This window comes from Chiloscyllium plagiosum, chromosome 25 (genome assembly GCF_004010195.1).
Source record: "Chiloscyllium plagiosum isolate BGI_BamShark_2017 chromosome 25, ASM401019v2, whole genome shotgun sequence".
Lineage (NCBI taxonomy): Eukaryota > Metazoa > Chordata > Chondrichthyes > Orectolobiformes > Hemiscylliidae > Chiloscyllium > Chiloscyllium plagiosum.
This window is the reverse complement of record NC_057734.1, coordinates 33495625-33522418: the sequence shown is the minus strand read 5'-3', so window position 1 is coordinate 33522418 and position 26794 is coordinate 33495625. Positions and strand designations below refer to the sequence as shown.

General features: G+C 40.1%; 1 long non-coding RNA gene across 2 annotated transcripts in view; it reads right to left on the bottom strand.

The window, feature by feature from the left end:
- Window positions 1-3357: 3357 nt before the first annotated feature.
- LOC122562730 overlaps window positions 3358-26794 on the bottom strand; it is a 124678-nt gene continuing 101241 nt past the window's right edge. The window contains exons 1-3 of one of the 2 annotated variants that reach the window (XR_006315397.1): window positions 8319-8418; window positions 6503-6700; window positions 3358-3499 (exon numbers count right to left, since the gene is read on the bottom strand). This is a non-coding gene — a long non-coding RNA (uncharacterized LOC122562730). Of the gene's footprint in view, window positions 3500-6502; window positions 6701-8318; window positions 8419-26794 lie in introns of those variants that run through there. The other variant, XR_006315398.1, reaches the window with a different exon arrangement.

Below are 26794 nucleotides of genomic sequence, written 5' to 3'. Positions count from 1 at the left end.
CTTGACTTGCAGCAGTTAGTAACTGAAAGGGTGATTCAGCATAGAGGTATCCACTAAGCAACTAAAATCTTTAAATAAGATTTGGATAGGGCAGCCTGGTCACTGCTGTGAGCATTCTGGGGATGCAAGACGGTACAGTAGGGACCTTCCCCTACGTAAAGTATTGCTTTAATTATTTGCTAATTTTGCTGCAGAATAGTTAGAGTTCAGATTTGAAGCTCTTTCCAACAATGACAATGTTTTTGAGTTGGAGATAACCTGTTAGTAACTCTTTTGTGCTGGGAAGCTGTTATGTATCAACAGTGCGGGCCAGCACATTGAGTATATTTAAAACAGAGATATAGGTTCTTGATTGTTAAGGGGACAATGCGGGAGAATGGGGTTGAGAAAACTTATCACCATCATTGAATGGCGGAGCTGACTCGATGGGCTGAATGGCCTAATTTCTGCTTTGATGTCTTATGGTCTTATGGTTTAACAGTCTGAGTAAGTGCTGATTATATCTTCAACAGCACTATCTGTTCGAGGGTTGTATTTTATTTATACTTTTTTAAAAAATTCCTAGCAGTGACTAGAGAGGTTCCAGTGAAAAATCTCTTGGATTAGATCTCTTGGTTTTATTATTAAAATTTTTAGAGTGAGCTTTTGTACCATTATTCTGATAGCTATCAGTTCCTTTGTGAAAGGCGATTGGGGAATTTTCCATCATTAAGTCTATGAACTCATTTACACTGACTGTTTAACCAGGACATTGCATATATAAAGCTGAAGTGGCGTTAAAGGAAAATTGTTCTTAGTTATCTTTGAAGACTGCAGCCCAGATTTTTTGTCTGTTACCTTGAATTTGGATCCTTGCCCAGGCTGGTCTAAATTCAAAAATGGTTACATTTTTGGTGAGTCTTTTGGGATCAGGAGAGAGCCTGCACCAGGGAACTAAATGTTCCTTGTATGCTCAAAGGAACATTACGGTCCCTATTGCCCCAGAAAGAATGTAAACCACTTTGAAATAGTCTTGGTTTTGGATCATTTCCTGACTGTCCTAACCTGGTGGAAAAGTCATTTTGATTTTCTCACTGAGACCAAAGGTGCAATGACAGCTTCCATTCAAGGACACTGTCAGAAGCTGATCTGCAATCCACCAGCTTCAGCTAGCAGCTTTTGTTGCCTGACCAGAAAGCATGGATAAAATTGGAGACTTCAAGATCAAAGTAGCATATCTTGGGGTGAGTTAATTTGCAGATTTTAACTGGCCAGACATTGCTAGGCACGTACAGTTAAAATGCTCCATGTCTTTTCAGAATGTCTTTTCAGCAATTGCCAAATATTTTCTCTTTATATTTAGTTGCAGGAACGTACAGCAAAATAAAACTGTTAAATAAGATAAACGTGTTTGATAATGATTGCATCAAGACATCAAGGAATGACAATATTTCTAGTTTTAAAGCTAAAATAATGCAAAAAAAAGTTAAAAATATAGAACAAAATGTTTTGATGCAATGAGTTGTTTTAAAGAACAAATTCTATTTTGAAATAAAATATTCTGTCCATTGATGTATGGCTGTTAACTCGATTATACTTTATTTGTCATGGCTTTCTTTTTTTTTGGAATTGCTGAGGAGATTCCATATTTATCTGAACAGTTTAAGGGGAAAAAAAAGGTCAAAGTATTCTGACTAAATGGATCATGTTCATCTAATATTTTTACAACCAGAGCCTTGAGAATATGTTTTCAATATCCACTCGTCGCTCTATGTTAGTGTTTTACCAGGCAGCTAGCTGCAGGGGTCTTGACCTCTTCTGTCTCCCAGGGAAGGGTCAAGCTTTGTCAGAAGACTGGAGGCTGCTGGTTATGCGACATGATAGGATAGTGCCTGTTCCTCCCTTCATCTGTAATACGGTTAGCCTTTTAGAAAGAGTTACATTGGTCATACCCAGTAACAGATTACATTACGGTTTGTATGATCAAGATGTAACAAATGGATAGGAGGAACACAAATGACAGCAAATCAATGTTGAAGCAGATATGTTTTGAATCATTCCTTAGATCTGTCTACTAAGGGGGGGATATTTCATTTCTCAATGTGTATTTGTGCTGCATCAGCCCATAGCAGTCATGAGTTTAGTGTAGAATACCTGTCTCTTTGGATATTGAAATCAAAACTGTGCAGCATACTTAAAGGTCTCCCCACCTCCCAGGCTCCAGAATGTAATGTCCCTTTGTTCTGCAGGGGACAGACATGGACAAGGCAATTGGGAATCAGATGTGATTTAATTAACTTCTTTGAAATGAAATTAAAGACACTGGATATGGTGATATTGCAGACCTTTTGTGTTGAGGTTTTTCATTCCCATTTGCTGTCTCCTCATCATCTCCTGTTACATAGCCTGATAGTCAGGGCAGATGCTTGGTGCATTGCCTGATAGGTTTGTGAGCAGCAGACTGCACTTGGCACATTTCTGTTTGTTTTTAAATCTTGCATGGTTTACATCTTTGCTGATTTATAATTCATTGTAACTTAAGTGCTGCCTTTGCAAAGTCAGCCTCTGCTCTTTAAACTTGTAGTGCTTTGGTTAGATCTGCTGCTAATGCCTAAACAGATCTGATGGCCAAAGCATGATTTGTTAAATAATCCACAAGCACTTTGCAGATGACATTGTTGGACTTGCTTTGCGGTGTGTTTCACTTTCTCTGTGTGCTAATTGCAATCACACCGGGCTTGCTGCTAGGAAGAAGTGATATGTTTGCTCTCAGACACTTCTCCTGTTTCAGTGGATGAAGCATAGACTATTTGGCCTTGCTAATTTGAACTTGTGTGCCAAAGAAAAAAAATGGTTCAGGAGAACTAAAATGTGGGAGAATTAGAAAAGTGAAACAGTAATTTATACCATGTTTCTGTTTACTTCTGTGAAAGTCCCCACTCATTAAATTGCTGATGTAATAATATTAACTATATCCAGGAGCTACAGACGCTAAATATTAGTTTCAGTATTCTGCAATTGGGGTTTTCCCCTTAATAGATTATGTTGAGCATTGTTGATTTCAACCAGTTCTGTGTTATATATTTATGAGCTGTTTGTGTGCTAGAATTGCCGTAATTTTTGTTTGTGATTTGTTAATTGAGAATGGGACTAAAAATTATTTTGGTTTCACCCTGGAAGATTAGCATTGCTTAACAAACATGAATTAATTCTGCTTCTAATTGTAGACTTTAAATTCTGGAAATTATAACTTACAAAAAAAAAATGACCACCAAGGTAACTTGATAAAATTCTGTTAGTGTCTGAGTGAGTATAAATTACATCCTGTCAGTGAAACAAACCATCTGTTTTATTCACAGTTTGTAATGAACATGCACACACAATCTTCTCTTCTTCAATTTTCAACCCGCATCGAAGGCATTTCGACTGTTTGTGAATAAATCTCCGTATTATGAGCCATTTCAGTTCTCATGGGCAGCAGTAGAGTTTTGTCCCTTTGCAGAAACCACTGTAGATGCTCCTTGTTAACAGAAAGCAAAGATAGCAGAAGTCAGCAAAAGAACATAGAGGGAGGGATATGGTAGGTTGGGAAGGGAAGTAAGGATTGGCCACAAGAACCTTGACAGATAGAAGATGTGAAAATAATCTGGAAAGCAACAAATGGCAAGACTGAATAAAAGAATTGAGAACAGTTAGAAGAATGCATGTTGGATAGAGAAATAAAGGTGTGTGGGGAAAAACAAAGACAATTGATGCAAATTGAATAATGGAGTGATGATGAAAAAGGTTATTTCTAAAACAGCTAATGCAGAGTTTCGGAAGGAACTCCACAATTAAGTATTGTTCAGTCCCATACTGAACCTCCTATCTATCTGTTTTTGCTCTACTGTGTGACTTTAATAAAATCCTTGGAGCGCGCAATATTTTCAGACTACAGGTTATTCACAAATGGAGAGTTAATAGCTAAGTATCAGCATCACACTGCTGCCAATTTTCAACCCATTATCTGCACTACCTGCTTCTTGTCCAATGCTGTAGCCATCCATTCTCCTCTTCTGGGATTCCCCATACCTTATTTTCACCTTCATCTTTGGCTTCAAACTGCATTCTCCTTAATGACCTGCTATACCATGTGAACCAATGCAGCCCCATCCTTACATTGCCACAGCATGAAGGAACCAGTGGGAAGCCAAAACATTGAGGGCCAGAGAGTATTGCCACTATGTTACTGAAATACAATATGCAATTTGTGTCTCAGTCTCTTGGACCCACGCTCTGATCTTTCAATTGATGTTTTACTTCCACTTGGTTAGACAACCCAAAGACCAAGATCAAAATCTCACCTAAAGGATAGAATCTACAACTGTGCAATCTTCCTGCAGTGCTTCATTCTAGTGCCAATCTACAATATAAACTCAAATTCTTTTGAGACTAAAACTCACAACCTCCTCATTCAGGTATGAGTGCTATCAGCTGAACAAAGCTGACAATGTAAGATTTGTATGTAAATCTATATTGGGCATTTCCATTTATATGTAAGATTAAATAAAGTGTGTCTTTCACAAGAACACAAGGTATGGGAACAGGATTAGGCCCAATGTCCCCATGCTCTTATTCAGTAATGGGGCGAAGTGGGCCATTTGGTTTGTATTCCATTTAATACCTTAAATTGTTTACTCCCTTTGCCTTCAGCGTTTAGTGGCAGCATTGTGACACCATCTACACAAAATGCACTGTAGCAACTTGACAATCCTCCTTCAGCACCATCTTCCAAATCCATGACCTTGACCACCCAGGAGGACAAGGGCAGTAGATGCATGGGAGCACTGTCACCTGCAAACTTCGCTGCAGTTCAGGTTGGGATGGTATATGGCTTGCAACTATATCTGCATTCTTTAGGGTCAATATCCAAGGACTCCTATCCTCATAGCACTGTGCATGTGCCTAAACCATGAGGAATGTAACAGTCCAAGAAGGTGCTTCTCCACCAACTGCTCAAGGGCACTGATGAATGGGCAATTAATGCAGCCTCACTAGTAATACCCATGTAGAACAACAAAAAAGATCATGGCTTAAAAGACATGCAACCCGTCTTAATTATGATTATCTACTCCCTTTCTATTTATTGTTCAAATAAATGAACTGTACGTATTTGTAGTCTATAACTGATGAGATAATACTATGTTACCCATTCAGATGGAATTACTTATACAACTTTCCTGCATTAGGGTAAGAAATCTTTTCATTCATTGTTGATTCTGTGATGGGCAAAAAGCACGGATTCCCTGGAAATCTTTACAGGGAGTAGTCAGCCTCCAGGGTGGAGTAAGTACTGTACATAGTAAGCAGAACATGGCAGTCCCAGGTTGCAAACAGGTTCCTTTCTGAAGCTTGTTTACAAGTCGATTTGTATGCAAGTTGGAACACAGTGCAGGACATTATAAAGTAGCTGTTTGTAAGTACAGAAAGTGTTCATCTGTCGGGTCTTTAAAGTTACACTCCTATATGTATCTTGCTGGTATGTAACTTCAGTCTGCATTCTCCTTTAATGATTTGCTATACCATGCTAACCCAATGCCCCCAGAGCATCATTTTGCAGAGTCAGAATGGAGATGTTACTTACTAATGAAGATGTCAAGTTCTGCCAATGCAGTGGGTAGAGGATAAGGGTGGGCAGAGTGATGGTATAATGCAGTGAAAAGAAGGAAACCCAATAATGGAAGAACAATGTGGAGTCTATGGGTAACTTGACAGAGGTGGAGAAGCACTCAAGGCCTTCTGTTTGAGAGCCGACAGGAAGGGCAAGATTTTTGACTGCAGACATCTCATCCCTACCAGTGGACTGAAATGGGAGTCAAAAGCCCGTACTGTGTAGAAAATAGTCACTTCTTGTGGTGTTCCCTAATGTGGACAATTAATATTGAGAAGGTGGTGTTGCTGTCCAATTAAAGACAATGAACGGGCTCTTAAAAGGCCAAATGGACACCACCTGGTTTGAAAGGAGCAGCAGTCTACAATGGCAGGCAAGTAAGGCAGAGGGGGCTTTAAAATGGAGGCATCCTCTGTCAATTTATTTTCAAAATTTAGACACCAATAGACTTTTCTACACAGTTATTAATATGGGGTTGGATTGTCCTGAACCGAGCAGACTGGAGAGGGACCTTTAAACTGGAACTGGAGACTAGCTGGAAAATTCATATCAGTCTCAAAACATTAACTCTGTTGGTATTTCTCCAGCTGCTATTAGACCTGCTGAGATTGTCTCCAGACCCTTTCAATTGTGGCTCCAAAGATGGCTGAAGCTCCCCTGCAGGAACTAGAGAGACGGCACTAAGTTGGTATTTTTATGTTTAAGGCTCAGGATATTGGTGTGCCTATATCTGACATGTTCTGGTCAACACCCTTCAAAAACACCTCTTCTACATGAGAAGCAAGCGGTGTGAATTATAATGGCAAATTCCAATGCTTAAAATAAAGGGTAAGAAGTAAAAAGAAAAGCATCAAAATGTATGGAAAGCAATACCTTTCACAAAACAGTGAGTGGAATTGTCCTGTGACATTTAAACTGCCCTCAGACTACGTCAGTTAGGTGGTGGGATAGGTCTGTAGTGTGCATTGGGAAAAGAACATCCTCTGTGTGCTCAGTGATGCAGGATGCTATGTCACGACAGGCACAGTGTTGTGGAGAACCATCTTCTCCATAGGCTCACTCAACTTTGACCTGCAAAGGAGAAAACAGGCTGTCAGTGATTGTGTTGTACTATGTTTTAATGATGTGGCTGTCACATCTGGATAGCTAGAGGTACATGCATACGGTGGGAGCTGTCATTGGAATGTGTTTATGGCTGAGGTGGAGTATCTGGATGTTAACCTGAGTCCTGAGCACCCAAGGAGTGCTTCGAGGTGGGACACATTGAGAAATGTAAAGGGTTGATTTTGAAATGGATAGGAGCTATCATGTGACAATGCATTCATTGACCTTGGTCATGCACACAAGTTCATTTAGTGGCACGGCTGCCTGTCCATCAAGACCAGAGTCTATGACTTCACTTCTGTGGTCACCTGATCCTACTGTCTGCTGAGGATTGTAGTTGAAGGTGGTCTGGCCCCTTACAGGATCAGGATTACACTCCTCCTGCCCACCCCAAGACCTCCGTGAACCCGGGAGCCTTCACTCTGCCCAGCGTTCCGTTTTACTTCTTCTGAATTCCAGGAAGAGCATTCAGCAGCCTCCTTTAATTCCAGATATCTTTCCAATAAGATGGCGAGTGTGTCTTTTAGAAAAGCAAGCTGTGTGTGACATGTGCTCTCTGTAACCACTGCCTGAGTTCCTCCTGAAGTCAGGAAGCTAGCAGCATGAGACCTGTTTGGACCAATATTACAAGCAGGTAAATAAGGAGATAGTGCCAAAATTTGTATTCGCCTCACAACAGTAATAGGTGCACACAGGTCACAAATTCTGACGCTGACACCCAAATAAAATGATGTGGACCAAACTCTAGATCCACATTTCTGAAGCTGGTTGCTTTTTTGTCATTGTAATAAGCAGTTGTTAGATTTTGAATGCGTTCATCCTAACTTTGGCTTCAGTTTTTACCTTCCACAATTTGTGTATAGTGAAAAGAAGGTGCTTATTAAGCAGAACTGGAAAAGCAGAACACATATAATGAGACTATTGTATCAAAATATAAAACATAAATTACTAAAAAGGCATCTGGATGGGTATATGAATAGGAAGCATTTGTAGGGATATGGGCTGGGTGCTGGCAGGTGGGACTAGATTGGGTTGGGATATGTGGTCAGCATGGACAAGTTGGACCGAAGGGTCTGTTTCTGTGCTGTACATCTCTATAACTCTAATTGCATTAAAGTAGGGAATGCTCTATTTCCTAAAAAAAACAATGTAATGGATGTCAACCATATACACAGATCCTTAAAAATATAGGTCTGAAATTTAACAGGCAAGTGCACCCTAGCATGAATGCAGTGATGTTGGCAGGGTTGATATAAGGTTGTTTGATTTATATCATACGGGTGGACGCTTGGTGCATTTCTCTACTGTACATATCTATAGGGTACCCATGCCTGGCCAAAACAAAAGGGTGGAAAGTCCATAATTGGAAAGGAACCTCCCAGACATGGCTCCACATGGCCTTACACAATGGGTACTTATGACAGTTTCTGGGATTCAGAAATCATGGTTTGAGAAATCATGGTGCGATTCACCACCACTATTATGCCCTTGAACAAGATTGCTCACTTTTAGAGCCTGTTCCTACCATAATAAATCATTAAGAAGTAACTGAGCCACGCCATTTAGAGTACCTGAAACCACTGACCTGGCTGCTGATGGCTTATTACACGCATATGGAAGATCAGTCCTTCAAAAATCCCCTGAAATCCTTAGGCCCAGGCCACAGTACGACATATTCAATCAGATTCATTGATGGACAGCCACTAAAGTTACAGTGAAAGTCCACCAAAATGGTAGTGGAGTCCTTTTGTCTGTTATATATTGTATGTTGACTAGTGGGTCATTAATTAAGCCATTTACTTCTTTAAAAAAATTACTCATTATAACACCAAGTTTAAATTTCAATTTCTAACCAGTCTTTAATACATGATTTGTTGGTAAATCATTTGAATTTTTTTTTAGATTACTTACAGTGTGGAAACAGGCCCTTTGGCCCAACAAGTCCACACCGACCCTCTGAAGAGCAACCCACCCAGACCCATTCCTCTACATTTACCCCTTCACTTAACACTACGACAATTTAGCATGGCCAATTCACCTAACCTGCACATTTTTGGATTGTGGGAGGAAACCCATGCAGACACGGGAAGAATATGCAAACTCCACACAGATAGACGGGAATTGAACCCGGGTCTCTGGTGCTGTGAGGCAGCAGTGCTAACCACTGTGCCACCGTGCCACCCTCAATGCTATTCTTGCTATTCCTCTGAAGCTTTTTAAATTTCCTTGAGAAAAGAAATCAAATTTCACTTTCATTAGAAAAGTATAATTACAAGACAACCTTGCTTATCCAAACGACATGGGTGTGGAGTATTTTGTTCGGATAATCGAATGTTCAGATAACACAGTTTATCCAAGCATTGGAACCTTAAGATCTTGTTTGGATAATTCGAAATTCGGATAATCAATGTTCAGATATACGAGGTTGTACTGAATAACTAAACTCCTGTAATAATTCCTGTTATCTAGATAATCAAGCTAATGCATTGTTAAGTGTCTAATTCTATCTATTTGGATAATGTCTCTCTGAAGATTGCTATCATGTTAGCTTTATGAAACTTCAGTTTTAACAAGTCAACAGGTATTCATAAAGGAGAAGGACATGGTAGACGGTGAGTCTCAGGAGGGGTATATTGATATTGCATGGCATGTCAATGTAAAAAAGATGTTGGGTGGTTTGAAAAACATTAACATAGACAAGACCCCAGGACCTGATGGAATCTATTCAGAATGCTGAGGGAGGCAGGATGAGGAAATTGCTGGTCCTTGTATGAAACTTTGTATCCTCTTTAGTCACAGGAGAGGTCCCAGAGAATTGGAGAATAGCCAATGGTGTTCCTTTGTTTTAGTAGGGCAAAAGGGAGAATGCAGGAAATTACAGGCCAATAAGATTTATGTTAGTGGTAGGGAAATTATTGGAGAAGATTCTCAGGGATAAGATTCACTCACATTTGGAAAAATATGGACTTATTAGTGATAGGCAGCATGGCTTTATGTGGGGAAAGTTGTGTCTCACAAGCCTGATTCAGATTTTTGAGGAAGTGACAAAGGTGATTGATGAGGGCAGAGTAATAGATGTTGTCTACATGGACTTTAGCAAGGCCTTTGACAAGATCCCTGATGGCGGGCTGGTACAAAAGGTGACGTCATACAGGATCCATGGTGAGATGGTTAGATGTGTACAGAGCTGACTTGGTCACAGAAAACAAAGAGTAGCAGTGGTAGGGTATTTTTCTGACTGGAGATCTGTGACCAGTGGTATTCTGCAGGGATCAGTCATGGGACCCCTGAAGTTTGTAATACAAATAAAAATTAGTAGGAGGAGAATGTAGGTGATCTGTTTAGTAAGCTTGTGGATGACACAAAGATTGGGAGAATTGCAGATAGTGAGAAGGTTTGGCACAATGTACAGCAAGAGGATAGGCTGAAGACATGGATGGAGAACTGGCAAATGGGATTTAATCTGGACAATGTGAGGTGATGTATTTTGGAAGATCCAATGCAGTAGGAAGTACACGTAAATGGCAGAACCCTTCAGAGCACCATCATACAGAGGGATCCAGGTGTATAGGTTCACAGTTAACTGAAAGTGACAACACAAGTGGCTACGGTGATCAAGAAGGCAAATGGCAAGCTTGCCTTCATCGGTCAGGGCATAGACTAGAAAACATGGCAAGTCATGTTGCAGCTGCATAGACCTTTAGTTAGGCCACATTTGGAATATTGTGTACAGTTCTGGTCATACTACACAGAAGGATGTGGAGGCTTTGGACAAGATATTGAAATAATTTACTAGATGATGCCAGATTTGGAGGGAATTAGCTATGAGGAGAGGACAAACTTGGCTTGTTTTCACTTGAGTGTTGAAGGATTAGGGGTTGACCTTTTAGAAATTTACAAAATTGAGAGGCGTGGATAGACTGGTTAATCAGAGTCTTTTTCCCAGGGTAGCGGATGGACATTAAGGTAAATGGGGGGCATGTTTAAAGGAGATGTGAGAGGTGAGTTTTTCACACAGTGGGTGGTAAGCGCCTGGAATACGCCACCAGTGGAGGTGGTGGAAGTGAATAAATAACAACCTTTAAGAGGTATCTTGACAGCCAAATAAATTGGCAGAGAATAGAGGGTTATAGACCACGTAGAGGCAAAAGGTTTCAATTTAGAAAGGCATCATGGTGAACCAAAGGGCCTATTCCTTTGCTGTACTATTCTTTGTTATTTTGTTCTTTGTACTTTTGGTGCTTTTTGTCTCAATTTAAAACAGTAAGACCATTGGAGAAGCATAAGAATGGACTCTATTACCAATAATATAAGAGGGAATTCTACCAGGAATTGAAATCACAAATCACAATAATGTGTCAAATTAAGTCGCAATATTAGAAGCCAACTGCAGGAGTGCAACAATAGCAAAAAAATGAAACATTCTGAGCATTGTTTATTGCAAGGACATTTCAAAATCCTATGTTGCTAGTTATGCATTTTTGTTATTAATATGCATAAGTAGAACCCTGGAAGATTTTGAAAGTGTACGTGATGGTACATGGTTAACAGCGGAGCAGTGCTGCAAGCTATTTTCTGCATTGATCATATTGTGCATTAATTTTGAATTAGGACTTTTGGAGCCACCAAAAGGTTTTGGAATGATCAAACCCTGAAGCTCTGAAACATTTTTCAATGTAAGCTTCAATTTAACAGATAATGCTTCTTTATAGATCTCTTATTTAATTTTTAGCTTCACAATGTTCAGAATTGAAATGTAAGTGAATTGCAAAAATTGCTGTTTGCAATGATTTATTTCGAGGAATAAACCTGTGAGCAAAAACCGCTGCCAAATCATGAAACGCTTACAATCTGTTTTCCTGTCTGTTATATGTTTTGTACAGATTTTTGTATTTGGCTTTTACTGGTTTGAACCTTCGACCCTTTGCCCATCTGTCATAACTTAGTCTGAAGTAATATTCTGAGTTTATATTTCTGTACAATTTTGTTATCTTACTAGCTGATATCCTGTTGAATTGCGCATAGTATATAGGAAATTGTAGTCTGTCTCTTTCCTATCTCTTACTATCTTTATGCTACTGCTCCTCCTTAGAGTTAGAGAGTAACTTACAGCACAGAAGTAGGCCAGTCAGCCCATTAAGACCATGTTGGTGCCCATTGGAGCAATCCAGTTAATCTCAATTTCCTGCTTGATTGCTACAGCCTTGCAAAATAATTCCAATCCAAATTCCTTTAGAAACCATTGTTTACGTGTCTACCACCCTCTGAGATGGCGAGTTCTGCTGCATAAAAAAATTCTTCACATTCCCTTTGTTGCGTGTTTCTCAAAGACAACAGTATATATGTAGAGGAAGATACAGCAGAGACACTTAGCATTCTATAAAACCACAATTCATTTATTAAGCATTTAAATGAATAACTCACATTTTTAACTGATAAAGATATCTCAATCACTGTCTTTCACTGCCCTGGGCTGTGTAACTAAACCCACATGTTCTTACCCCAGTGAGTTGACAGCTGGCCAGGCTGAAACTCTCTTTGACATCTCCACCAATTCTCATGACGTCGGGTATTTCTTGCATAACGTTAATCTTCGAAGTATTGATGAGCAAAGAGATTTCTTCAGGCTCCTCATACACAAATCTCTTGTGCAAGTGTGTGCCATATTTGGAATTATGCTTGCACATGACCAATCATGAAAGTTTTGTCCAAATGTATGCCTTATCTGGTAGAGACAGCAGTTCCTGATTTCCTGCAGCTTTAACTCTGAGCAGACCTGACTGAGTTAGCGTAATCCCAGACACATAACAGTCCTCTTATCTTCAGCCTTATCCAACACCCTGCATCTCTTGCTCAAAATCTAAAATCTAGGCACCATAGTCCTTGTACAATTAGCTCATGGAAGAATTTTTTTCTGCTTTATCTAAACCAGTCATAATCTTGAAGATTTCTATCAAATTACCCTCAATCTCCATTGATCCAAGGAGAACAATCCTAGCCTTCCAGTCAAAACTTTTAACCTGTACCTCCTCTCTTCCCACTGCCACTACCCCTTTTCTCGACCACTTTGATCAATTTGCTCTGTATCCTTTCAAAGATCTCATCTTTCCAAATATGTAGTGACTAGAACTGAGTGCAATAATCACATTGGTGGCTAATCAGATTCAGTACAACTTTTGCACTTTTGTGCTCAATGCCACTATTTATGGAGCCCATGATTGAAGTGGTTTACTTGCTGCTACTCTGTTAATATACCCTGCCACCTTTGAAAACCAAAACACTTGCATCTCCAGGGCATTTCATTCCTGCATATTTTCTAGAACTGTCCATTAACCTTGTATTTACTCCCTCCGTCCCTTCTGCCAAAATGTATCACCTCACAATTTTCTACATTAAAATCATTCTGTCATTTCTCTGCCCATTCGGCTAGTCTATCTATCTCTCTTCCAATAGTTCCAATATGGAATTCGCCCTCTGGCTGTTAATCCTTGCTTTTCAGAATGTCCTGTGCCCGCTCCTTAACCATGGCACTAGGGAGGCAACACTCCATCCAGGAGTCTTGTTTGTACCACAGAAAAGCCTATCTGTGCCGATGATTACTATTGGTTGCCTGCACTTTGACCCTCCAACAATCACTTCCCTGTGTCTTTCAATGTTTCAACATTTAAATGAATGCATGCTGTAAAATTCTTCAATGTGCTACATGCATCTGAGTTTCAGAGCTAAATTGGAGAGCTAGCAAATTGTAGGCTCACATAAAGTACATTCTTTTTGGATTCCAGCCTCGTGTTTTGTTGTCAACAACTAGCACCATGGATTTAAAAGTAAAATACACTTAACTGTGCACACTACACAATTTAGAAGGGCTGTACTCAAGGAGCCTCCAGTTCTGAAGAGTGTTCAGATCCAAACAAGGGTGTAATGTTATGAATATAAGGTGGATTTGAAGTGGTTCTCATAAAATTTAGTTTGTTTTGGTTGCAAGATCAAATTGATTTGTTTCCTTGATATAATGAAAAGTGTTATTCTTTCGCCTGCAAGCATGATTTCGTTTCTTCATCCTGCTTGGTATATTTAACATGGACCCGTGAATTGTGTGTCTTCTTAGATGTTCGCCATTATGTTAGTGATATCTACATCATGTATATGGACATTTGAAGTCCTGAATGACTGCAGCAGTTAATCAAAGTGTTTTGGACACCTGAGGGGTTGAAAGAAAACAGTTTGGAAAATGTACTAGGCTGCTTTCAAAAGTCATTGCTGGAACCATATTCAAGTTCAAAGGGAAATAAGCCATGTTTCAAGGCAAATGGGAAGTTGAACAAGATGAGAGTTGAATTTGCTGTGCTGTAATCAGAATTGTATTTATTGTTCAGCAGAGGTCTTGAATTCAGTCAGGAACCAGTCTTATAAATAACAGTTAAATCTTACGGATTTTGTTATTTTAAACGAACCTAACTAAACCAAAAGGAAATCTAGCTGTGTTCATGCTTCATTCTCTAAAATAAGTTTATGACCAATGTAATGAGGCTATGACTGAGACAAGAAGGAATAACGTTTGAATCAAAGAACAATTCATAATAAAGTAAAATGTACCAGTTTGTCTCTGCACAATCCTAGAATCCCTCCAGTGTGGAAGCAGGCCATTCTGCCCATTGAATCCACACTGATACCCCTACCCAAAAACCATCCCACCCAGACTATCCCTCTACCCTATAACCCTGTGTTTCCCATGGATAATCCACCTAGCCTTCCTCTCCCTGGGCACTGTAGCATGGCCAATCCACCTAACCTGCACAGCTTTGGATTGTGAGAGGAAACCAGAGCCCCTGGAGGAAATACATGCAGACACAGGGAGAATGTGCAAACTACACACAGACAGTCACCTGAGGGTGGAATCAAACCCAGGTCCCTGGTGCTGTGAGGCAGCAGTGCTAACCATTGAGCCACCATGACACTCAAAGTCTTGGTAAGGTCTCAGTTGGAATACTGGGTTGGGTTTTGATCTCCGCACGTTGTGGGGGATGTTGAAGCAGTCGACAGGATGCAGCGAAGGATTACAAAGTTAATTCCCAGTTTAAAACTAGTACCCAGAGGGGCTAAAAGAGCTGGATCTGCATACGTTGGAAAAAGGTTGCCTCACAATTATTAATGAAAAATGAATTATTGTGTTTAAATGGAGAAATGATTTCAACCAAATAAGTTGGGGGTAACAGTGCCACAGTGATAAGTTATGTAAGCACAACATGAGGTTGGTGTTATTTCCTTTCCCAGTGAAGAGTGAGAAAGGTTGGCAGTTCCATGATTAACAGCAATGTGTGGTGTTATTGGGGAGATAATGGCAGAGCAGTAATTTATAAATCTGTAATTGGAAGCCAGTTTCAGTAATGGTAGCCATGAAACTATTATCAATTTTTGATCATTTTATTCATTCACTGTGGATGAGAGTATTGCTGGCCAGATCCATCCCTAATTAATACTGGTGTCACTGGCCTATTGTCCATCCCTAGTTTCCCAGAGGGCAGTTAATAGTCAACCACATTACTGTGGGTCTGGAGTCACATATAGGCCAGACCAGGTTTCCTTCCCTAAATGACATTGGCAGATTTCCTTCCCTAAATGACATTAGTGAATAAGATGGGGTTTTTTTTAATGACAATTGACAATGGTTACATGGTCACCATCAGCCCAAATCTTTTTACCAGATTATTCAGACTTTATTACCATCAGCTGAAAATCCTGAAATTCGAGGAGCAGGAGAATCGACGTTTCGGGCATAAGTTTCCTGAAGAAGGGCTCCTGCTCCTTGGATGTTGCCTGGCCTGCTGTGTTTTTCCAGCACGACATTTTTCAACTACCTTACATGAGAGTCCAAAGTCACAGCAATGTAGTGACTCTTAAAGGACAAAACAAAGCACTCAGATCAAGGGCTAACTAGTGATGGGTAACAAATGCTAGCCATTTTTGGTTGGAACTGAGATTAGCTTCTGCATGAGACAAATATTCTGCAAAATAAGTTAGGCTCTTTTGACCTCATTGTTATGAAGTTGAAGGTGTACCTTTAAGAGAGAATGAATTATGCTCTGTATTGAGAGCTCACAATCACTTGTGTATATAACTAGATGGCAGTCTCAGAGCGTACTGGAAAATTAAAAATATGCAACATTTGGTTGTGAGATAGATCCTTGATTTGGTTGCTGTTTTGACAACAATTCAAATTTAACCAAGCAGTTTAAATTATGCCCCAGGATACTAAAACCAAATCAAATTTGAATTTATTGTTCTGCCAGCATTGAACTAATGAGACAATCCAATGTTCTGGATATAAATAAGGCAGGCATTTTGAAAATCAGACAGAGCAGCTGCCATCAACACAGATCCAAGAAATTTGGAAACATTCTCTATCAAAGGTACCTGCTCATATGAAATATATTCTCAGTAAAAAGAAAGAAGACCATCCAGGGAGATCTTCAGCCAGAAGAAGACAGATAGTGAAGATGACAGTGGCTGTGTGGTTTTGAAATTAAGTTGATGTAATTTTAATAAGTGTTTTATTGGACCAGTATATTGTTGTAGATTTGGAGGCAGATAAGCAGTTAAGAGAAAGCGGGGTTCAGAGGTTTGAATAGTGTTGTTTAATGTTTACTGTTGGAGTTAAAGAATAAATTGATATATTTTTCTTTAGTTTGGGAAATTGGGATTCTCTGTCACTCATATTTTAGCAGATTACAAGGCACGGTGAGCTTTTGTGGGTGTTTGGTTTAATTAACAGAAGGGGTCACCGCCGTGCCGTAACATCATACACTGGTGTCTGGAGAGAATGTTTCAGATTTTGTTTCCTGGTTTTTTGACTAGATTTTTGCTACTTATAGAATTACAGCCAATGAGAATTTCCCAAGGCTTCCCTGCTTCCACACAACTCACCCAGTGGATAATGAGTTTCAGTTCTTACAGGCAAAAGGTTAGAGTTTTCTGCTGTTTGAGTCGCGTGGGCAATGATGAGCATATTGAGGAAATAAAGAAAAAGAAATCAGATGCTTAAGAAAAGTTATCTTGGATTCTCCTTTAAAATTTAAAAGGTGAGTTCAGAATCTCACCAACCTGTGGTGCCACTTATTTCCATGCATTTGTATCTCATTAATAGTGTGACAAATACTGTGGCTTTAAAATCCAATAGGGTAAGCAGGTTGTGAGTCCTTGGTTTTTTTTAAAAGTTGGAATTGTAAATGCAGCACAAATGAGTGTAGTCAAGCTTCCACAGAGTCAGGATTTTTAGTTTTAGCTTTCAGCAATTACTGTTAGCATCTTGATGAAATGAAATCTATTTTCCCCCCTCCCAGTTACACCCAAAAGCTGGGGTTCTTTTCTTGCTATGGGTGTTGCATGTCTGACAGTCTGTTTTCTGAATTTGCCTTTTGCCAAGGGTGTTTTTGTGGGAGGTTACTACATTGGAACAGTTAATTTGTAATAGTTACTGTATCTATTACTCCATTAAGCTTTCTAATAGAGTTAAGTTATTCCAATTCCTTCTTTCTTTTGTTGCATTTTAACTATTAGTGGATGAACAATGTGTGTTTTGCTTTAAATCTGGTAGTTCAACCAATTGAATTGCATCTGGAAAGCAACATCTTAAATTTACCTTGAAAGTAAGACAAAGTTAGGGTCGAGACTATCTTTTGAATATTTTGAGGTGGTTTGCTCTGGTCCATTACAATAGGGAAGCTTGCACCTGTCTCCCTCCACCTTCCCTAAGAAACTAGATAGCACCAATTTCTGACATGAAAACTGCAGTGGTTGCCTGGTGCTGCAGTTTGCCACTTGCTTTTCTGGGCCTTTGCACAGCTCCACTGTCATCATCAATTCCCTGCATGACCCATGGACACTGTCCTCTTCCATTCTTCCTCCATGAAACTGGGCAGTGCCCAAACCTACCCGAGAAAATAGGAGCAAGTCATTCATCCTTTGAGCCTGCTCCACTATTCAATATGATCATAGTTGATCCTCCCTTAAGTGTTAGTGAGTTTTGATAAGATTTGTAGCTCAAGTTGAGGTTCTGGATGTACGTTTGCTCTCTGAGCTGGAGCATTCGTTTTCAGACCAGAGGCTCATTGATGATGTCACCTAGTATGGGGACGAAATGTCTGAAAATGAACCTTGCAGCCCAGCGAGCAAGCTTACTTCCTGATCCTCCCTCTTAATGCTCTACTCCCTCTCTCACCCCTCAGCACCTCTAACTTCTAGAAATCTATTCCTTAAAAAAAACATTCGGTCACTTTGCCTCCACAGCCTTCTAGGTAGAAAACTCTCTAGGTTTACCAGCCTCTAAGCAAAGAAATTTCGCCTCGTCTCAGTCCAAGCTGGCCCACCTCCTATTCTGATTCTGTGACCCCTTGTTCTGGAAGCCATATTGCTAGCTAGGGGGCGATATCATCCATGCATTCAGTCTATCCAACCTGTCAGAATGTTGTATGTTTCAACTGATAATTTTCGACCAACTCACACATGACTTTTGTCCTTCTGCACTTCACTCTGGACCTTGTCAACACTTCTGTTTTGCATGATTTTTCACATAAATTGTCCTCCTGTCCCATCCACTACACAAAGCTGTGCAAATACAAACTTGAAAGTCTCACCTGACTTGACTATTTCTGCATTGCTTTCCATGCCTGACAGTGGAACACAACACTTCAGAGCTGCAACATTTCACATCTTACTCTATGTATGTGATCTTACAAGGTGGCTTCTTTTTGGGAGTGGGTGCTACAGCAATGGGGACATGGATACATTAAAACATCTCATGTAGCATTTGGACTTTTATTCTGCAACGCACCTTCGCGTAAGGTTAATAGCACAGCGCTCTTTAAGGCATAGTTACTCAGAAAGTAGGAACAGGAGTGGGCCATTCATCTCTGAGCCTGCATTGCTATTCAGTATGATCATGGCTGATTATCCAACACAATACCCTTTCCATGTTCATCCCATGACCTTTAATCACTTCAGTCCTAAAAACTAGATATAACTCCTACTTGAAAACAATCAGCATTTGACCTCAACTGCTTTGTGTGGCAGAACATTCCACAGGCTGACCACTCTCTGGATGAAGAAATTTCGCCTCAACTCAGCCCTAAGTGGCCTGTTCCTTATCCTTAGACTGTGTCCCCTGGTTCTGGATTCCCCAGTCATCAGGAACATTCTTCCTATGTTTATCTTGTCTAGCCCTGTTAGAATTCTATAAGTTTCTATAAGAGAACCCACCTCCCTTGTTACTCTAACTCCAGCGACCATAGGCTGAATTGATCCAGTCTCTCTTCATGTGCCAGTTGTGCCATCCCAGGAACCAGTCTGGTAAACCTTTGTTGCACCCCCCTCCATAGACAGAACATCCTTCCTCAGAGATTGGCCTCCTGGTGAAGGTGAAGCCTACAGGCCGCAATGTGGGAGACCATTCCATGTTGCTTCACTGTGATTGGTGTGAGGGATAAGGAGTACTGCTCCTAATGTGTGGTTCCATTCACAGAATACCTGTTCACTCATGTGAGACAGAAACAGAACTCAGAGGATTCCATAACCAGCAACAAGAGGAAATCAAGTCTCCGGAGGGAGGATCAGCAGCTGAAGATTCCCCAGAAAAGCAGAAGAGAATGACCAGTCCAAATTTACCGGCTTCACTGGCTTCATCTACAGCTGTCAGAGAAGCCATACCAGAGGAGAGTAAGGATATCCTGGGCCATTATACCAAACTCTGCTATTCACTAGAATAGGGCTTGAGGTCAGAAGAAATGGGTGGTCATCAGTGTTCCTGCTATTTTCTTGACTTCTGCCTGGATCTCTGAGGTTCACTCATGGTAGTAACTTCTGGAACATGTTGCCAATACTGTAAACAGTGTTGGTACACCGATTGCTGTGTGAAGATCCTCAGAGTGATTGTGAGCATATGTAGCTGCACAGTTTGGAGGGGATGTTGGTGGTCATTCCATCCCAGTGCCCGTCAAGTTCACAGCTGACCTGAATTTTTATGCCAGTAACTTGGTCCCAGGAGCAACCTTGGAAGATGCCTCCACTATGACACCCCATCTGACTGTCTACAAGTACAAGCGGAAAGTACAGTGGGCACTTTTTCCAGGATAGGCCAGTTTATAATGTTCCCGTGTAAGGGGTAGAGAGATGCTCCCACATTGCTTTTAGAGCACTGTATCACCTGCAGAGTTCATCACCTGAAAGGGCTTCTACTCCAGCAATATCCAGTTCATCTGTGAACATTGATTTTACCTGTTGAGTAAAAGGTATCTTTCTGCTGAGAGTGGGATTAGTCAATGGCTTTTTACAGGTACGAGATACCGTAGGCTTCACACGGGACTCTGACAGACAGTCGTTGAATTTACATCCACAGCTCTTGTTTTGTAGCAGTTCACTTTTTGGAATTAGAGTCATAGAGTCATAACTGTCTATAAATGTTTTTGGTGGTCTGACCCTTCTCTGTAATATCTCATTGGTTCTGATGGACGGAGATAAGACTGAACTAAACTCTTTTCTTTGGTGAAAATAGCATTCTCAACATGCATCATACCCTGCATCTGGAGAAGAGTTATGTTGGCAAAGCCTATGGATGAGCTGGAGCACTGACTGTGTCATAGGGAAAAAGGTGAAATGATGTGATCTTTCAAAATTTGCATTTGAAACAGCCTTGGTATGTTTTTGGTTTGACAATTGAGAGATTCCACATAGATCCCCAGTGGATCCTTGGAAGCAGCCAGTTGTACAGAAATTTAGTGTTGCTATCACTTTGACAGCTACCAGGATAAGATGGCCGCCAACACCTTCAGTTCACAGGTCCTGCTCCAGCAAATAACACAGATCTTTAACATGGATCATGATAACACAGAGCCACTTACCTTAAAAGCACCAAGCATCAGACTAAACATTCCAAGCTCCTGGACTGAGGTTGGACCTGTCTCTGACTGACTGTGGTGTCAACCCCTAACTGATGACAGTCCCTCTTGACTTGACCAAGTGCTATTTCCCTTATGCTTTGAAATATGGCCATTGTTTGAAGGACGTGCAGTGTGCTTGTCCATAAGCTGCAACTTCTTGGTGTCAGGGTGACATTGATGAAGCACAGTGCTATGTAGTACTCGTCCACATACTTGACTGGTCATTGCTGGCAAATATGATGGCCTAGTGTTGTGTCTGCACTAAAAGACAAAGCAAGGCAGAGATGCTGTGAGCATCCAAGTGGCACAAAGTGAGTGAGTGTTAGCAGAGTAAGCTAAGACCCCTGAGATACACACTGTTCTGATGCATGAGATGTGTGTGTCAGTCACTGTGGGTAAAGCAGCTGAGTAGCAGCATTGCAATGGTGAGCTCCAAAATGCAGCATTGAAATGGTGCACTGTATTAATTCCACCCATTCTAACATCACACCTATGTTCAAACAGGGACAATGTTAAAAAAAAGCATTCAGTTAAACTTAGGAATTTTTGATTTTAAAATGCAGTTTGGTGTCTTATGGGTGTTTTGGAGTGTTAGGTTTCATTCTGGGACCATGGTTGTTTAGGGGTGTCTTGGATCATTGGGACCTGTGAATATTACAGGCACCTTTGTGTTCTTGATGTTTAAATGTTTATCTCCAATTTGTATTATCACCAGGTCCTATGACCTGCAAGGCTGAGAGAATAAAATGTTTCCAGTTCATTTTAGTTACCAATTTCTCTCTCTGCGTTGCCCAAAAGCAGCTCCTTGAAATACAGCTGCTTTGTCTATTCCAGTATCTGAGTTCCTTGGTTTCAAGCTGGATAATCACAGGTGTTTTTTTTCTCTCTTGCTCCAAAATCTGAATTTCTCAATGAAGTGTGAGTCAACAGGAGATATAGATCCGTTGACAGTTTTCAGTCTTGTTTTAGAAACATATACTTTCCAGTTCAGATTGGTTCTTGTTTATTGAATGTTTCGTAAGGCTTGGCTCAACTTAGAGTCAGGTGATTGCTCCAGTTACTTGAAGTCAGTGTATTTTCCTTTTTTGAAACCATTTCAGTCCATGAAAGTCCAAGGTATTAATATCAGATTGTGGAGTTTAAATTGACAGTCTGTAGTTTATTGTGGTCATGACATACTGCTGTCCTATCTCATCCCCACACAGACAGCAAGCAAAGTCCAGATACATTTTTATCCCTTGACAGTGTTATCTAAATAATGACTTCTGGTATATTAATCTGCTTTCAGGGGATTTTGGTGGCATTTAAATATCAGTTTCGTATGAAGCACAACTATTGCATGGCTACACTTGAAACCAATACTTAAAAATCATATGAGATGAGGCTGTCAGCTCCTTTTATTTATATGGGGTGAATTATCAACAGTATACAGAAAGTGCTGCCCATTTAATTCACTCATCTAAGTTACTATTATTTTTACATTCAATGGAATTTTGGAGTGAATTTGAGCTCAGTACTAATTGTACTGTGTTTGTCACATCAGTGTATCACTGCCCAAGAAAGAACTTTTTCCTTAAGGGAACTATTTCGACATTGAAATGTAAGTATTGAATAATTTATATCATATTTTTAGTGAGATCCAGTTCTGTAAATCCCAGTTGAAACCCATTCACCTCCTTTAAAATCCTTAGAATGTGCCACTTTACTACGCTTTGGGTCAGCCCTATTAATATCTTCTTTGTATTATGCAAAGCACTTCGAAGTGTTAAATGCATCACATAAAAGTACAAATGGCTTTTGCTACTGAGCCATTAAATTTCCTGGCTTTTGTCGGTTGACAGATAGTGGCAGTTGTGACGTGGTGTTGACATTTGAGTGTTATTGACATCAGATATTGAAAGCTTGGTATTGTTGAGCCAACCTACGGTCCCAAGTTTCAGTCCAGTTCAGCAGCGTTAGTGATTGACGGAGTGAGAGATGGAGTGCAGACTGACTGTTTCAGCCAGTCACAGGTGCAGCTGAAGGCTGGACATGACAAATGTGGCAAGACTAATCCCTTGGCCCATTTCTATGGCAACATTATTGTCATAGAGGGCATTTTTACCAAGGGGGATAGATATATAGATTTTATGCTTTAATTTATATGTTACACATTTGATTGGAAACAGGTGTAAAATACACCTAAACATTATATAGTCCACCATCTGAATTAAACTCTACAAGTCTGTACTGGTTAAAAATGAAATTAAGTCCAGGAGACCGAACGTATATTCATCATATTGCCTCAGCAATGAGCCAGTAAAGACATAACTCAATCATAACCATTAGTTAAGGATTATAATATTTATCAAAATTGGGTAATTATAAGCCATGATGTCTGGTTAGATCTGATTCCTATATATTCTGACTAGAAATCCAGGCCTACTAAAAGCTAACAGCATGTGTGGATATAAGTCTACTCACTAGCAAATTCGACAGCAATAATAACTACATTTACTCCTGTGGTGAATAAAACAGGAGAAACAGTGTATAATTCCCATAGCAAATCAAAGGACTTTATATATCATATTATATGTTGGAGTTCATTGATATGCTTGATAACCCTTTCTGAATGAACAGAAAAACAGTGAAGGAGTCCATATCCTCACCTGCTATGTTAAATAATAAATCACTTCATTACAATATGTTGAAATCACAAAAGTGAGTGTGATGCAGCAGGTGAGTGCTTTATCCTCGCATCCCTGTCTCACAGGATTCTGTGGTTAAATCCATTCAAAGTGGATGTGTTGAAAATTTCTCCATGAAATCTAAATAGTTTGGTTTAAATTACTTGGGCAACTGGAATCCAATTGCTTCTGACCCTGGGCTACAACTGAAAACTGGCTATGTTATAAACCTAATTGAATAGGATCTTGTGATGAAGTGAGAGTGTGCTACATCTGGGCTAGAAGGTCAGGGATCAAGTTTTACCTGACTACTCACTAGCGATGTCTACGGACACTTCTGAATAATTTGATTTTAATAAATTGCTGCTCAGCACATTGACTTAAAACTAGTAACTGCTTATGTTATGGGCCAGACCAAAGCCCCCCAAAATATATTAAAAAGATAGTCTAGACCCTAACCATCTTCTTATTTTAAAGGTAAGCACAAGGTGTTGTGTTCCAGATGCAATTCAATTGGTCATACTATTGACATTAAGCAAAACACACTTTATTTTTTACACGATGGTTAAAATAAAGGCAAAAGTTTTTAAACATTGGCTTACTTGTAACTCTGTCAAAATTCTTAACAAAATAATAAATTACTGTTTAGTTTATTAATAATGAAATGTTCCACTATAGTAATATCCCATAAACACACCCTTGGTAAAGACAAATTCAGTAAAATAGATTGTCTCACATGCAATTCCAGCAGCAGGAAGAGAATCCCAGCTTTTAGTGTAACAGAGAGAGGAATAAAAGCTTACACATCCAGCTCAAGACCCCAACAACTGCTACTGAAGGCTAAAGCTAAAAATAATCCTGGTTCTGGGGGAGCCTGACCCCAAACCCATGACCACACAAGCTGTTTGCTTTATTGGTTTACAGCAGTCCACTCGGTGCCTCCATCTCTACCTTTCTTAATAAAAAATAGGACAAAATACACCTCTTAAAGCCATACAGTCGTCACAGTCAGCAACAAATCTGGGAAAACTCTGATCTTTGTGAAAACTGCATAAGTGTCCTGCAGTGAATACTATAAAGAATACAAGATCTTGATTGATTTCCAAAAAAAAAAATCCCTTTTCCTACTTTGGATAGGCTACTGGCATTGGGATGATTTTGCCAGAGACTTTGGACTGTAACAGTCATCGTTGGTGATTGTCAGTGGTGAGACAGCAACATCATTTATAGGGTATCACTTTGTCTTAACGATAGCTGATTCTCAGGTAGGAGAAAAATATAATAATCGTTCATAATGATGTTACTGTCCAGGTAACACTGCTCCCTTTCACTCTGCAGAGCGTGTGGTACTACTGTAGAAAATACCCGTGGTGGGCGGCATGGTGGCACAGTGGTTAGCACTGCTGCCTCACAGTGCCAGAGACCCGGGTTCAATTCCCGCCTCAGGCGACTGACTGTGTGGAGTTTGCACATTCTCCCCATGTCTGCGTGGGTTTGGTGCTCTGGTTCCTCCCACAGTCCAAAGATGTGCAGGTCAGGTGAATTGGCCATGCTAAATTGCCCCTAGTGTTAGGTAAGGGGTAAATATAGGGGTATGGGTGGATTGCGCTTCGGCGGGTCGGTGTGGACTTGTTGGGCTGAAGGGCCTGTTTCCACACTGTAAGTAATCTAATCTAACCTCAGAAAGGCTAAAGGCTGAAGGCTAACCTCCAGTGTAACTACAAGTGTTAACTGGTCAAAAAGAGGTCCCAACAGAGTCTATGAAGTGATCAAGATCCCTCGAATCTGGATACAAACAGGGAATACACTTGCTGCTATTATAGGGGGCAAAGGAAAATATGCTTTCTTCTTTTGAATATATTTCCTCCAGGGATGATGAACAATAGCGCAACCTAAGTTGGAATTTTCTACATCTTTGGAAAGTACATTTTATAGACTTGCTCCCTTTTTCTTGTATCAGATAATGGTTCTAAAGAGATTAATAATCATGTTACATTGACTTCATCTGTTCTACTGATGTCACACACCATCTGTCAGTAAAAACAAGAAGTTCTACGTTTGGAGCAAACAGGAATATCTTTGCCAGTTCCCTAAGCTCCTAGTACTTATTCCTGACCAATGTAAGCGTACTTATTGCTTTCATGAAATATGCTCCTTATAACTAACAATAGTGCTTCTTCTTTAATACTCAACAGTGGCATATCCTCACCTGTTCATCACTAAATAGACCCAACATAAAGTAGGATTGGTGATAGAGAACCACCTCAAACAGCTTTCATCCAGTACCATGCACTGGTGAAGGGAAAGAAAACCCCACAAGTTTCAGGATGGTCATCTGGTAAAATACTCCAGCCATTCTGACCATCCTTATGTATTTTATTTTCCATTGTGCCACTTAAGATAATGTTCTCTGAAAGATGTCGGTAACAGGTATTTTGTCTGCATGAGACATAACTCGTATCTTTTTAGCTCATTACAAAGCAAGCAGCCCATTAGTGTTACATTCTGCCAATACTGACATAACTTTCATGTATGTTTTCTTAATCCTAAAATACTTCAACTGTTCTTTGCACAACTCAAGCCCTTGCTTACCCCATTTTTCACCACTTCACTAGTGACAGCATCTATTAGTTCAGATAACAAAGTCTTTTGGAAATTGCTCTCGTTTTGTCTGGTTGCCTTTAAGATATCCCTTAAAATCTGCCTCTTTGAACAAGCTTTTGATCATTTGTCCTCATATTTCCTTAGATTGCTTGGTGTCAAACTGGGTTTGCTAATGCTTTGCCGTAACATCTTGGGATGTTTGATTTCATTAAAGCACCATACAGAAACAGGCTGTTCTTAATATCATACGCAATTAAAGTTTGTGTCATAAATCTGTCTTCTGTACCTTCACAGAAAGGTCTGCTGGATAGTATGCTATATTTTGAAAGAGAATCTCATCTGTGCCCATGACACCAACCATGGCTGTGGCCAATTCCTTGATTTAAAAAAAAAGGAATTCATAGGATGTGGGCATCACTGGCTGGGCCAGCAATTATTGTCTATCTCTAGTCCTGGTGAGCTGTCTTCTTGAGTTGCCAAGATGTGGAGGTGCCGGTGTTGGACTGGGATGGGCAAAGTTAGAAATCATACAACACCTGGTTATAGTCCAACAGGTTTATTTGGAAGTACTAGCTTTCGGAATGCTGCTCCTTCGTCAGGTAGCTAGTGGAGCAGGATCATAAGACGCAGAATTTATAGCAAAAGATCACAGTGTCATGCAACTGATATGATATATTGAACAAACCTAGATCGCTAGGCAAAAGTGAGGACTGCAGATGCTGGAAACCATAGTCTAGATTAGAGTGGTGCTGGAAAAGCACAGCAGGTCAGGCAGCATCCGAGGAGCAGGAAAATCGACGTTTCGGGCAAAAGCCCTTCATCAAGAATGGAGGCAGGAAGCCTCCAGTGTGGAGAGATAA